Source organism: Armigeres subalbatus, chromosome 2, assembly GCF_024139115.2.
Source record: "Armigeres subalbatus isolate Guangzhou_Male chromosome 2, GZ_Asu_2, whole genome shotgun sequence".
In the NCBI taxonomy this organism is placed as follows: domain Eukaryota; kingdom Metazoa; phylum Arthropoda; class Insecta; order Diptera; family Culicidae; genus Armigeres; species Armigeres subalbatus.
In genome coordinates this window covers 291,205,823-291,221,520 of record NC_085140.1, presented here as the reverse complement: position 1 = coordinate 291,221,520, position 15,698 = coordinate 291,205,823, and the positions used below count along the sequence as shown (strand labels likewise).

General features: G+C 41.7%; 1 long non-coding RNA gene across 1 annotated transcript; it reads right to left on the bottom strand.

Moving 5' to 3' along the window:
• Positions 1 to 4,352: 4,352 nt before the first annotated feature.
• On the bottom strand, positions 4,353 to 5,541 carry LOC134216528 (uncharacterized). Its single transcript, XR_009980708.1, has 3 exons — positions 5,133 to 5,541; positions 4,560 to 4,672; positions 4,353 to 4,484 (listed from the first exon to the last, which is right to left on the bottom strand). It is a non-coding gene; the product is annotated as an uncharacterized LOC134216528 (long non-coding RNA).
• Between the last annotated feature and the right edge of the window lie 10,157 nt (positions 5,542 to 15,698).

Sequence of the window (15,698 nt, the reverse complement as noted above, 5' to 3'; positions counted from 1 at the left end):
AACAAACAAGCTGTTTCAATTAGTTCGCTTTGAAGACACAATAGGTTATGGGCCTATTAATCGTTTTTAAGCCGAATCTCAAAAGAATCATGGTAGCCGGAAGTCAAGCAAGTTCAAGTTCTATGCAAGCAATTTCAAGACTGCTCACGTGTTCCATTACCGAAAAGTGTGTAGCATGCCGTCGCTTGAATTGGTTTTCCTAGGATACAAGTTGCTATCCCAAGTAACAAATATTGCTTGAAGGCACATCTGAAGTAGAGTGTAAGTACCACTTGATAAAACCAGAAATAAATCTTCTTTCAACACCTTAATAAACTAAGCATACATCATCTATAAGCTCAATTTGGCCCACTTGTAGAAGTTGGGAAGAAATAGAATAAGAATATCTTAAAACTATTCAGATCTATGCAAAACGTATTTCTCATGGTTTTCTAATCCTCCATAAAACTATTTCAAAGTCATTTTAACCACAAACTATTTTACAATACTCTTATTTGAGAATGCTTCAGACCTAATTATATTTATTAATAAAATAAAAAGGGGAATCATAGAGAATAATAAAATGTAAATATTTCACGCAAAATTCATGTCGCCATGTCTCTAAAAACCAATAATACATTTCATATGTTTGCAAATTTTATTTTAAAAATACAAAGAAAAAACTTGCGCTTCAAAATTTACTGTCGATTTTTACGTAAAACTATGAAAAATGGACTAGTGCTTTGAAAATATTGCGGAAAAATGATTATTCAAATATTACAATAATCAAAGCGCTCTTGTACTCTAACGCAAAAATTGTTCATATATAGTAAATTTATGAAAGAGTTCATTGTAACATGGATTGGTGTTACAATGAAATTCAGCCTATAAGAGCTGTAACTTGCAATATAGTTTCTAGCCAATCCAAAATTTCCAATATGGTTGTTGATTTTCAGTCAAGTAAAATAGCAAAGGCACCATTTTACTTTGAATAAAACCATTACAAATTAATCCAGTTTTGAATATAACAATTTCCTCTTGAAAAAAACTTTGTTAAAATCGTTATATCTAGTTTAAACCCATTACCAGTACCGTCGCCTTTATGGCACTCTTGAATAAGAGTGGGTTATCTGTGAATATTTTGACAGCTGTTTGTTTTGGTTTTGGGTTTCCATTGGTACCGGAAATCTAAATTTTTAATAATATTTGTTCATTTTAAAGCTAATAATAATTATTGTTTGCGAATTAAATAAAGTATCTCATAACTCTATATATATATAGCTCATATTTAGCTTTTTAAGGTGGTCCAAGGTGGGCAAAACGGAAATCTGCAACTCATGTAGTGTGGGGATGGGTGTCATAGAAGAGCTCACCCGAGTCACTGAAACCAAAACCCTTTTCACTAGCCTTAATCCTCCCGGCCATAAATTAAGCAATACATCGGGAGGAATTGATGATAAAAAAAAATCTGTTTCGGTGTCATCCCCAGTGGGTGGGAATCAAAAAGCATCCTCCGTTGGCCGAAAAAACACCTGGTGGGAAAACTGTGCCAGTTGGAGTCATCGATGCCGGACGATAAATGGAAGAAGATGTACTGCGTCTGCAAGCATTTCTTCGTTCCGGTTGACATTTTCGTATCCTGTTTGCAGTAACTCATCATCCAACTGTTCTAGTGTTTATTATTGAAGAATTAACGGTTTTTGGAATTGTATCTAATTTACTATTTTATACGTTATCGTGTACTTTTCATTTGAAAGATCGACTTGACTTGATTTTTTCCATCGATTGGGTTCCATGTTTGACATATATGAATTAGTTTTATGCCAGAACGTAAAAATTTAACTGAGACTCAAAAGCTTTTGTTGTGGTTTTAATGTGAGTTTATGGAAAAGTTGTATTTTATCCCAGTGTGCCAAAGGAACTCTATAAGAAACATTCATTTGGACTTATTGTTCAAACTTTTAATGCATCTAGGAGAATGTTTTAAAAACATTCATAAGAGCATCAGCGCTAGATCAATGTTTGTTTTTATTGTTCAATTAAAGAGATTTCTAATACTATTTTAAGAATCATAAAATTGAACGCGCCATTTTCTTATTGAAAACTCTTTTAAAACATACATGTATTTTAAAATCGGTAAGACGCGCGGCTACAAAGCAAGTCCATGCTGAGGGTGGCTGGGTTCGATTCCCGGTGCCGGTCTAGGCAATTTTCGGATTAGAAATTGTCTCGACTTCCCTGGGCATAAAAGTATCATCGTGTTAGCCTCATGATATACGAATGCAAAAATGGTAACATGGCTTAGAAACCTCGCAGTTGATAACTGTGGAAGTGCTTAATGAACACTAAGATGCGAGGCGGCTCTGTCAGTGTGGGGATGTAATGCCAATAAGAAGAAGAAGAAGAAGATTTTAAAATCTTTCTTAAAACCATTACTAATTATGAATAAATTCATATGGTTTTGAATTTGTTACTTGGGATGTTATATCAGTGCTCTTGAACAGTGTGCTGTGTTCAGAACGTTTTGAGTTCGAACACGCGTTCTAGTGTTCAGAATGCATCTCTGCCGCGGAATGTACCAATTCTCCGAACGAAATTTCGCGGAATTCCATTTGGTAGAATTTTGTTTGAATAATTACCATTGAAATATTTATTGAATTCTATTTATTTAGGGGCCATCCACAAAGTACGTCACGCTCATACAAAAATTTTAGAGCTTTGAAACAAAAAGTGTGACAAAGAGGGGGGGGGGGTCGAAAATCGCCAATTTATGCGTGACGTACTTTATGGATCTTCCCTGACTAGTGCTTAGTAACTCAGTCTCAATTCTTTTATATTGTGGTTTGCAACAACGAAAGAAGGCAATGCTTTCTTTTAAAAAATACGGTCTTAGGCAAAGTGAGGAGATATTACTTTCTTGAAATGGGCACGTTTGCTTGGTATAAAGCGAAAAAAAGATCCTTAAAGGGATGCGTCTGCCCGATTTAAGGCGAAAGGAGTAGATAATGTCGTCTTTAAGGACAATCCTCACGGAATCCAAATTTAAAAATACTCGCATTTTCAAGTGCACCGCATTGTCATTATGTAGTACAAAACTATGTACTTCACATACTATATATAATGGTTTTACAAAAAAATAAGGTACCAACTGTACTTTACTTTACCAGTCCACAGATTAGTCCACCTAGCAGTGATTATGCATTTCTCGTGCATTATTAAACAACATCATTAATCAATCAAATACATTATCGGAAAATTAGTTGAAATGCTGAATTACAGTATTGACCCGATTTTGTCACTCCCCAATTTTGTCTACCTCCTATTCATATTTATGAAACAAATTAAAATATTTAAATTAAAAAAAATCCGGTTTTGTTTTGCCACATTTCCTATTTTATCACACCATAAATCACCAGGAGGGCGATAAATCGGGATATTACTGTATTTTTAAAATGTATTTACAAACATACCAAGTATACGCCATTTTATGAGACAGTTTCGATCAGCTGATCGAGACTGCACCATCAATTGAGTGGATTGCTCGGAGTTTTGTTTTGGTAATTTGCATGGCAGTCATCATCATCATCATTTCGTTTCATTTTCGCAAGTGTTCCGTATGAAAAGTGTTAGGTCTCCTGTAATTTCACTCGTTTCGTAAAATAGCTTATAAAGCTTAGATCATTTAGAAATGGGGCGCTTCATTTTAGAGATAGTGGTCGGATATGCAAGTTTTCACAGAGTTTAATAATTAGTAAACCATTCTTTTCGGTCTTTTTTTTTAATATATTTTTATAGCTCATTCGCCCATTAGGCATCACTGAGCTGATCATATCTTTCACTACTATTCGATTAGAACAGCGTCATTTTTATTTCCATAATATACATTCGTACATTTCATACACTTACACATGTTGGGTACGGCAAATGCTGGGTAAAGCGTACCATTGCCCGGATAAAAAATATCATTAAAATATCATAAATTTTGTTGTTACAACACCATTTAAAACATAATTTTTACCATTGAATATGATGGAATTTCGACAATAAAATCACATGAGAAATAATGGTTTTCCACGATAAAATGAATGGTAAATGGGACTTTTACAATTAAAAAGGGGGGTTGTTATGTATCTTTACAATAAAAAAATCGAAAATTTTCCATACAAAATTCGGAGCAAAACAATTGATTTTACGGTTCTTCAATGGGATGATTTCGAGCGACAAAACAATAGAAAACATTGTGTTTTAAATGTTTTCAATTACTGTTTCTATTGTTTTACAATAGGAATAAAACAGGATTTATAAAACATTATACTCCAATATTACAATAAAAATACAATACAATTAATTGTTTTACATATCATTTTATTTTCCTCCGGTTGTTTAGCATATCTTTAGACGAATCCAGCGCACTACTTTCAAAGTTAAGTGCGTTACCTGTATCTGGGAAAAAATCCAACATCGGTTTAAAAAGTGTACTAACTTTGTTCCGAATAGATATAAACCTGTGAAAAATGTAAATTATAAAAGAACGTCAGTTTTATTAGAAAAAATACGTCGAGAAGAAAATAAAAAATTACCTGCATCAGTTCTTATTATATTCCGTTGGTGATATTGGCCAATGGTAGCCACTGAACGATCTTCAATCAGTGACCAGCAAGCAGCAGTATTTTATTTATCATAAGCTTCATTTCTGTAAAGGAACAAGGATACATGTGACCAGGCATGTCATCAGGTACTATGATGATAAAATTTTCATTTATTTTTTGTTCGGGATGAACCACTGCGTTCATTATGTACATTGAACTTTTGTAGTATAAGATTACGATTACCGGTGGTGAGTATAAGCCGTTTGTCAGCGCAGTATCATTACTTGACACTTTATCGGTCGCTACTAAACGCGCTGCTAAAACAGTAGCGCAGCTGACAGGTGACCAAATTGACCAAATAACAGCGCTACTATTTGATGAACTATCAAACGTCGAACGTCACCGATACGGAATGCAGCCACCGAAATGATAACCGAAAATACCGAAAATAGTGACCGATGCGAAAAAGAGTGACTAATCTAAAATGACAGTACAGTGAGAGTGATCAAAATACTCGCGCCAAATAATGATGCTCTAACGCGCTTCAACATTTTAGATACTCACCACGGTACAGAAGCCATAGTGATCTACCGCTTTCTCAGCAGCAGAAACTGCAATGAAAAAACACTTTCTGCACCATACAGTTTCATTATTTTCATCTCTTCACTAATTATAAACAAAACTGTACACGGTCAAATGAATCCAGCCATTCTCCGAGTAAATTATAAGCAAAAGTTTTTGTTCCCTTTCATTTTTTTGAAATCAAATTTTTATTGCAAAACATTTCTAGACCTGCAACAAGACCTGCAATATGAAAATATATACTTGAGAACCGGTATAACATTTTTATTCATTTAACAAACAAAGCTATTGTAATTTTATTGTTTTCAATTGTTATTTCATCAATATAATAAATCCATGAAATATTCCAAAATTATATTAATTCAATAACATTAGACGGATTTCCAGATCATCCAAACCGAATACTTTTAAAAATTGTTTAGTTTTTGATGAGCAATACTAAACATAAGCGAACAATAAAAATATAATAAAATATATCGGAAACATTTAAATATATTGTGATTTTAATGTACGTACAATAAAGATCTTTTACAACCGTGAACATTTTACAATAAGCATACAATAGTTTGTATTGTTTGCCACACAATCTATTGTATTTCAATGGGTTATGTCATACAAGATACTGTAAATTTTTATCCGGGTGGTACTTCGCGTACCTGAAGGAATAAAATAGACCCAATCTCGCGGTCCTTAGCCTCTTACCCAGCAACTCCTATCCCTACCTCCCCGTGGTGCTGGCCGGGATACGAGCAACCTTAGGGAAGATCGGGTAACCAACCCCGGTGGAAACTATGGTCGTATGCTGACAGGGAAGCGGGGGTTTGCTCCTCTCCGGAGGTGCAAATCTTATTGAGCGTCTGTTCTCCATGTCAGGATCGGCTCACAACAGCGTCTGTTCTCCATGTTAGGGGCGGCTGATCATCGTCCGAGTGCCAGCGAGGGACTCTAAGTGAAACTGTGCACCATGGTCCACCGGAAATAAGGAGGAATGGTCCTCCGGAAATTTAGGGGTTTGGTGTCAGGCCCTGCAAGCCAGCCTTTAAAAAATCATAAGCAACGAACAATCAACAAGAGAGTACGGACCGGAACCATCGGCGAAGACCACTGCGACGAAAAGGGACTAGCGATTGGAAACTCGGTTCGTGGAACTGCAAATCTCTCAACTTCATCGGGAGCACACGCATACTTGCCGATGTGCTCAAGAACCGTGGATTCGGCATCGTAGCGCTGCAGGAGGTTTGTTGGAAGGGATCAATGGTGCGAACGTTTAGAGGTGATCATACCATCTACCAGAGCTGCGGCAACACACACGAGCTGGGAACAGCTTTCATAGTGATGGGCGATATGCAAAGGCGCGTGATCGGGTGGTGGCCGATCAATGAAAGAATGTGCAGGTTGAGGATCAAAGGCCGGTTCTTCAACTTCAGCATAATCAACGTCCATAGCTCACACTCCGGAAGCACTGATGATGATAAGGATGCATTCTACGCGCAGCTGGAACGTGAGTACGACAGCTGCCCAAGCCACGACGTCAAAATCATCGTAGGAGATTTGAACGCTCAGGTTGGCCAAGAGGAGGAGTTTAGACCGACTATTGAAAAGTTCAGCGCTCACCGGCTGACGAACGAAAACGGCCTACGACTAATTGAGTTCGCCGCCTCCAAGAATATGGCCATTCGCAGCACCTACTTCCAACACAGCCTCCCGTATCGGTACACCTGGAGATCACCACTGCAAACAGAATCACAAATCGACCACGTTCTGAATGATGGACGGCACTTCTCCGACATTATCGACGTTAGGACATATCGTGGCGCTAACATCGACTCTGACCACTATCTGGTGATGGTTAAACTGCGCCCAAAACTATCCGTCATCAACAATGTTCGGTACCGACGACCGCCGCGGTACGACCTAGAGCGACTGAAGCAGCCTGATGTCGCCACTGCATACGCGCAGCATCTCGAGGCAGCGTTGCCGGAAGAGGATGAGCTCGATGGGGCCCCTCTTGAGGACTGCTGGAATACAGTCAAAGCAGCCATTAACGACGCAGCGGAGAACAACGTCGGGTATATGGGTCGAAGTCGACGGAACGATTGGTTCGACGAAGAGTGCAGACAGATTCTGGAGGAGAAGGACGCAGCGCGGGCGGTCGCGCTGCAGCAAGGTACCCGGCAGAACGTGGAACGTTATAGACGGAAGCGGAGACAGCAGACCCGCCTTTCCAGGAGAAGAAACGTCGCCTGGAAGAAGCGGAGTGCGAGGAGATGGAACAGCTGTGCCGTTCTCAAGATACACGCAAGTTCTATCAGAAGCTCAACGCATCCCGCAAAGGCTTCGTGCCGCGAGCCGAAATGTGCCGGGATAAGGATGGGAGCATCTTGACGGACGAACGTGTGGTGATCGAAAGGTGGAAGCAGCACTTCGAGGAACATATAAATGGCGCGGAGAGTACAGGCAGTGAAAGTCAAGGCAGTGGAGGAGATGACTACGTCAGTTCAGCGGACGATGGAAGCCAACCAGCCCCCACCTTGAGGGAAGTTAAGGATGCCATTCAACAGCTAAAGGCCAATAAAGCAGCTGGTAAGGATGGTATCGGAGCTGAGCTCATCAAGATGGGCCCGGAAAAGCTGGCCACTTGCCTGCACAAACTAATAGTCAGAATCTGGGAAACCGAACAGCTACCGGAGGAGTGGAAGGAAGGGGTTATCTGCCCCATCTACAAGAAAGGCGACAAACTGGAGTGTGAGAACTTTCGAGCGATCACCATCCTTAATGCCGCCTACAAAGTGATGTCCCAGAGCATCTTCCGTCGTCTGTCACCATTAGTGAATGAGTTCGTGGGAAGTTATCAAGCCAGCTTCGTTGACGGCCGCTCCACAACGGACCAGATCTTTACTGTACGGCAAATCCTTCAAAAATGCCGTGAATACAACGTCCCAACACATCATCTGTTTATTGATTTCAAGGCGGCATACGACAGTATAGACCGCGTAGAGCTATGGAAAATTATGGACGAGAACAGCTTCCCTGGGAAGCTTATCAGACTGATCAAAGCAACGGTGGATGGTGTGCAAAACTGTGTGAAGATTTCGGGCGAACACTCCAGTTCGTTCGAATCGCACCGGGGACTAAGACAAGCTGATGGACTTTCGTGCCTGTTGTTCAACATTGCGCTAGAAGGTGTCATGCGGAGAGCCGGGGTACGATTTTTAACAGATCCAGTCAATTTATTTGCTTCGCGGATGACATGGACATCGCGGCCGAACATTTGCAAAGGTGGCAGAACTGTACACTAGGGCAGTTCAAATTTCAAAAATGTTCGAAAATTCCAACTCCCATATGTTTATTAGCATCATTTTGATAATATAGGAGTCCTGGCAAAATTTCAGGCAATTCGGTGGCCATTTAGGGGTGGCGCGAAGTCAATTTATGTTTATATGGAAATTTGTATGGGAAAAACGTAAAATTTATTCAAGTCTCCCTACAGCTGTCAAATCGTGATGAATTCAAATAAACATCCCCAACCTCGTTTTTTGGAATCTATATAAATGAGACCTCCGGATAACACATCAGATTTGAGTGGATTGAACGGTTCTATTGACAGTGTGAATATGGGATAAATGGCTAAAATTGTGTAATTAGCCTCAACGTAGCAGTGGAAATATAAATCAAAATTAATGAGTTACCCACTGGTTGAACTCAAATAGATTCCAAAAATGGAGGTTGGGGATGTTTATTTGAATTCATCACGATTTAAAAGCTGTAGGGGGATTTGAACAAATTTTAAGTTTTTCCCATACAAATTTCCATATAAACATAAATTGACTTCGCGCCACCCCTAAATGGCCACCGAATTGCCTGAAATTTTGCCAGGACTCCTATATTATCAAAATGATGCTAATAGACATATGGGAGTTGGAATTTTCGAACATTTTTGAAATTTGAACTGCCCTTCTGTACACCCGCCTGAAACGTGAAGCAACAAAAGTTGGACTGGTGGTGAATGCGTCAAAGACAAAGTACATGCTTGTGGGCGGAACCGAGCGCGACAGGGCCCGCCTGGGAAGCAGTGTGACGATAGACGGGGATACCTTCGAGGTGGTCGAGGAATTCATCTACCTCGGATCCTTGCTAACGGCTGACAACAACGTTAGTCGTGAAATACGAAGGCGCATCATCTGTGGAAGTCGGGCCTACTACGGGCTCCAGAAAAAACTGCGGTCGAAAAAGATTCGCCACCGCACCAAATGTGTCATGTACAAGACGCTTATAAGACCGGTTGTCCTCTACGGACATGAAACGTGGACAATGCTCGAGGAGGACTTGCAAGCACTCGGAGTATTCGAGAGACGGGTGCTTAGGACCATCTTTGGCGGTGTGCAAGAAGACGGTGTGTGGCGTGAGGGTCAAATGTCGCAGTTGACTGTAGACGGGCGTCCCCCATAGCCCCATCCGCTAAACACGTTTTCCAGTGACTGGACGAAGGTTGGTGAAGGGGTTGAGAATCGAAGCCATGACCGTCCGCTTATAAGGCGAACGTGTAGCCAACTACGCAACGGGACCCCCGTTCTTTTCGGTCTATTTTTTCACAGTTCTAAACTAACGTGGTTTCAAAATATTCACCATGCAGGAAGAGAAACGAAAAATAATTATGCACAATCCTACAAAGTCCATCTGCATCAAAAGCCGGATTTTACCCTTGATTCAGTCCCATGATGGCCAATTTACGTTTGGCCAGATTTAGCCAGCAGCCATTGTAGCAAGGAAGTGCTACAATGGTACTACAATAGTGAAGGCTAGTTTATCCCAAAAAAACTGAGTCAATCAAATTGTCCTCAGTTGTATACAATAGAGTAATTTTGGGTGATTATTAACCAGAAACTAAAGATGAAGGAAGCAGTCACCACTGACATTGGCCGTATGAAGAATTGGTGTAATCGGCTAGCCAAAATCATGAGTGGAGAAGGTGTGCGCCGACTGACAAGCGGCATCAATAGAAAACTGCGAGAATTTCTTTGAAATAACGATTCATGATTCGTTTCATTCATTTATATGAAATAAAATAATAAAACTTTTGTTCTATTCTTAGAAGGTTTTCCAATCAAACTAGAAGTTACAAAAATACACGCATTTGAAAGTGCCGCATTTCTAAATGATCTGATCTTTAGTATTATAAGCGTGCGTGTTTCATTCGAGCTATTTTATACCTGTAGAAGCGTTACGACGTTATGCATCTTAACTTGCATGCTATTAAAGCAAGAGTCCCATTTGTTGTTTTAAAGTTGTGTACTAAATCGAGTTGATGAGCTTGCATGAGTTGATTCTACAGCATTTTAAAGCAAGCTTAAACTTAATCACTATATTTCATAACTATTTTAATATACAACCTTTTTTGGTATGCGCAATCGTTATGAAATTCAAAAGTACTCAACTACGCTTTATTCTCTGTCGAATGCAATTTGTTACGAGAGAACCGGTTGAGAATTAATGAAAAATCAGCTATTTTTTATAGCAATTGTGCACGCACATACACACATACATACATACACACGGACAGAAAGACAGTGTTTCCGCTGCCTCGAAGGGGGACACAAATCGTGGGCGTGCAAATGGCCGTATAGGAGTAACCTATGAAGGCGATGCGGCGAAGAGGGTCATAAGGCGCACAGGTGCGAGAAAGCGCCATCGTGTACGCTATGTGCGATCAGGAACCAGATATACAACCACGTCATGGCTGGGCCTGCTTGCTCGTTGAGTGTTAGTACGAGGAGGCCGTGCAAGTATCGCAGCTCAACCTCAACCAGATAAAAGGCCGCCAAGGTGGCCGATAGAGCAATTCACCCAGATTGTCGATCGGCTGACATCAGACCTGGCAGGTCGCAAGCCAGTAGTCATTTCAGGGGACTTCAATGCGTGGGCGATGGAATGGGGAAGCCGCCTAACTAACCGGAGAGGGCAAACGCTACTAGAGGCCTTAGCTAAGCTGGACGTCGTACTAGGAAATGACGGCTCCCGCAGTACCTTCTAGCGAAATGGAGTGGAATCGATAATAGATGGAACATTCTGCAGTCCAAGTTTGACCGGTGTCCTGTAGTGGAGGGACGACGACGGCTATATCCATAGTGTTATCCGGTACAGGATAAGCAGCGAGCCAAAGAGAGTCGCCCACTTCGACAGTAGAACCTTCAGTGAAGCTTTGCGCCTAGAGGAAAACACGGAAAGTGGCGATGAACTGGCTGCGGTTCTGTCACGAGCATGCGACGCTACCATGCCGAGGAAGGCACGACCGCGGAATTGTCGACCACAGGTATACTGGTGGAGCGAGCATATTGCAGCCCGAGCAGCCTGCCTCCGGGCTAGAAGAAAAACGCAAAGGACACGCTCGGCGGAAGTGAGGGAGGAACGCATCGAGCAATTCAAAGCAGCGAGACTGGCTCTAAACAAAACCATTAAAGAAAGCAAGAAAGCCTGCTTCGACAGATTGTGCCAGAGCCTCAATTCGAACCCATGGGGAGACGCCTATAGGGTGGTGATGGCCAAAACAAGATGAGCACTGGCACCTCCCGAGCGATGTCCAACGAGGCTGAAGACGATAATCGAAGCACTATTCCCGCACCACGGCCCAACCCATTGGCCGCCAGCAGCGAGGGTAGGAGCAAATAACGAAGCAATGGCGAGGGTGACGGTAGAGGAGCTAATGACGGTGGCAAAGTCTCTCGATCCGAGTAAAGCACCTGATCCGGACGGGATCCCGAACATGGTGTTGAAGGCAGCCATAATGCCTAATCCGAACATGTTTAGGTTAGCCGTGCAGAGGTTTCTGTACGAGCGGACATTCCCGGATATATGGAAGCGACAGCGTTTGGTCCTGTTACCGAAACCTGGTAAACCACCAGGAGACCCCTCAGCGTACAGACCAATCTATCTAATAGACACGGTAGGGGAGCTACTGGAGAAGTTGATCCTGAACAGGCTGTCGCCGTACGTGGAGGAGGTAGGAGGATTATCGAGTGAGCAATTCGGCTTTTAGACAGGTCTACTCTGGGTGCCATTCAATCGGTGGTTGACACTGCAAAACTCGCCATCGAATGCAAGCGACGCACACTGGTTCAGAAGCCCCCAAAACGTGCGTTTTTTAGTTTTCGACCTAAAAACTACATTTTAGAGTCATGATGTTGAAGGATATTTCTTGGGCTTTCTTTTGAGAAGAAAATATCAATGATCTATTCACCTTGAAGGGCGGTATGAAATAAAAAATTTACGCAAATAACCAACAGCAGTGGTGGCCCTCTGCAATGCTATAAAGCATGTGAATTGGAACATCTTTTCTGAAGACACCATATTGGACAAACGGATTTGTAACGAATTAGAGCACGTTTTGTATGAATGACCCCCAAAAATCATATTTTGAGCTTAACTTTTTTGAAAATGATTTTAGCACTATGGTTTATTCTAGAAAGTTGTGCATAATGACAAAAAACATGTTTGTCTAGAAGACTACTTTGATCTATCTTGAAACCTGTCAAAGATATTAAGGAATTTTTAGAAAAAATAGTCAATTTTCACATCAACACACCATGAAAAGCGGCAAGCCAAACAGCCACCATCTGAAAGATTCGGTTTTAAGGTCACTCCTGACGGAATCCAAGTTTTAAAGTGCTCGCGTTTTCGAGGGTACACCACTCGATTCGGAAGCAACGCACAACTGTCATTTTTATTTTTTCACGCAAGCTGCGACGCAGCAAAACTAAATCAACAAAAATGGCAATTGTGCGTTGCTTCCTTATCGAGTGGTGTGCCCCCGAAAACGCGAGCACTTTGAAACTTGGATTCCGTCAGGAGTGACCTTAAGCTACCGAATGCACGATGTTTTCTTTTGATCCGTCGTGTTCCACTATTCTTTTGAATCAACTTAAAATAGACCTTACTGTACGTTTTTCAGTACAACTGTTACGTAAACAATTAAAAAGTGGCTAATGATGTACGATGGCGTGCTGAGGTTGAAGCTCCCACCAGGAGTCAAGTTATTGGGATTCGTCATTGACGTAACCATGACCGTGTGCGGATTTCATCGTAATTCATCGAGGAGGTCGAATTGACTGCTGCCTATTCGATCTGTTTAGTGGTGGAATGGTTGCGCAGCAAGAAGCTCCAGCTGGCACATCATAAAACGGAAATGATAGTCGTTAACAACCGGAAATAGGTTCAAGAGGCGATAATTAGAGTCGGCGGCTGTGACATTACCTCCAAGAGATCTCTGAAACAATAGGGGGTGATGTTCGACGATAAGTTGAGCTTTAATAGTCACGTCGACTACGCCTGCAAGCGCGCGTCGACGGCAATAGGGGCACTATCGAAGATCCCGAAGAGCACAAGTTGAGCAAATCGGGTTGCAGTAGCCATATTGTGACTGAATCTGAATATATAAGTTACTGTGTTTGATGTGCAATATGTATGCTGCTCGGGATGATGGCGAACAGCTCTAGGGTGTGCTCCAGCAAGCGCAGATTGCTGGTAAGCGTAGCGCAATCAATACAACGATACGGAGGTCCAGCTTGGGGATCGGCGTTGAGTGTAACCTGCAACGTGCGAAAGCTGGAGAGTACTCATAGGCTAACGTGCCTGAGAGTCATCACCGCATATCGCACCGTATCTCGCGAAGCGGCATGTGTGCTCGCGTCGCGGGCATGATGCCTATCAAACTGGTGGTGGAGGAAGACGAAAAGTGCCTCAGGGGCACCGATTACGCTCGAAGGAATATCAAGGCAGCAACGGTAGCCAAATGGCTGAGGGAGTGAGACAACTCGGCTAAGGGAGGAGGACCCATCGTCTAGTCCCAAGTGTGTCGGCATGGATAAGCAGATCTCATGGAGAGCTAAACTTTGGCTTGACCCAGTTCTTAACAGGCCACGGATGCTTCAAGTGGTACCTACACAGGTTCGGACACGCGGCTTCTCCCGCCTGCCCGCAATGCCGAGACGTGACAGAAAAGGCTGAACACATCCTGTTCACATGCCCCCGGTCCGAAACGGAGAGGCGTGCAATGTTGGAAGCATGTGGAACGGACACTACCACCGATAACATCGTCAAAAAATGTGCCAGAACCCAGAACAGTGGAGAGCGGTCGCAAGAGCGACGTCCAGGATAGCCGAATAGCATCCTACAATGAAGTTGACGAATAGAGCAGCAGCAGGCAGCCTTTACTGGCGTTATAAGAGGCAGGGCGTTATAAGAGAGGGTATGTCAAGTAACCCTCTGTTACTTGGGTGCACAGCAAAGTTCAACGACGTGTAAAATTGCACCCAACCATATCAAACAAATTAACATTCGATATTCAACTAAATTTGATTGAATTTAACAAGCAAGCACAGTTTAAATTTATTTCGATTTTAAAGAACAGTGAAATCGATTGAATGTTACGTTTATTTGCATGCTCCAAATATGTGCATGAAAATACATTTAAAATCACAACATATCTTTATCTGTGTGGGTTCAGCGGTCTGGCCTTCTGCTTTTCGCGCTAACCCACTCCCTGACTGATAATTTCAGGTGTCTGTATACAGATTTGCCTTCATCCCTCTATAAAAAATAAAAAAAAACACGGACAGACAGACATTTGCTCAATTCGTCGAGCTGAAACGATTTGGTATATCACATTGTGGGTCTCTGAGTCATCTATAAAAAGTTCGTTTTTGGAGTGGAATGATCAGTGGTGCAATTTATCAACAGCGCCTGCTGAGTGTGATTCTTTTGTTCGGTATTTTTCTCTATTTCTCTCTGCCTATGGGGCTGCCCTTCAGTCAGAAATACAAAGCAGGAATACGTAGATTAGCCAACTCGGGTTGCCAACAGTGGACGGGAGCTGATAATCATTCGGCAGAAATTTCCTGTATTTTTCTTTCAAGTGATAGTATTCATTATGCATTTATATAGGGCCCTCACTTTCACTGCGGGCTGCATGTGCGGTGAGAAAAGAGGTCTTTTGTTTACTTTATCTTTGATTGTTGCTGCTAAGAATTTTTAGTTTTCATTGCCAGGAAGTGAGTGTGAACAGACAATAATGGTATCAGTATCCTACAAATCTCACTCACTGAGACTAAGAAATCGCACCACAGGAAATGTGAGCCTTTCGGTACAACTTTGTTATACTAGAAAGGCAAAAATGGTAAATTGGCTTAGAAACCTCGCTGTTAATAATTGTGATAGTGTTAAAGTAACACTAAACAGAAGAATAAAAAAAGAAGAAGTAGAAGAAGGAAAAGATGAAACCATTTTATACTATGCTATTCTGAGAAAGTGACTATCTGCTGAAATTTACACCATTTTTAACCAAAAATTTGCCAATCTACTAAATGCAATATTCCGCAAAACGGAATTCCGCGAAATGATACATTCCGCCAAAAGTAATTCGGCAAAAAAAATACATTCCGCCAAATGTCGGACCGTGAAAAGTTACACACCGCCAAATAATATACCACAAAATGCTCAACCGCGAAAATGAATGAGCATAAGCATGAGCATGAGCATCATGACCGCACAATTAGT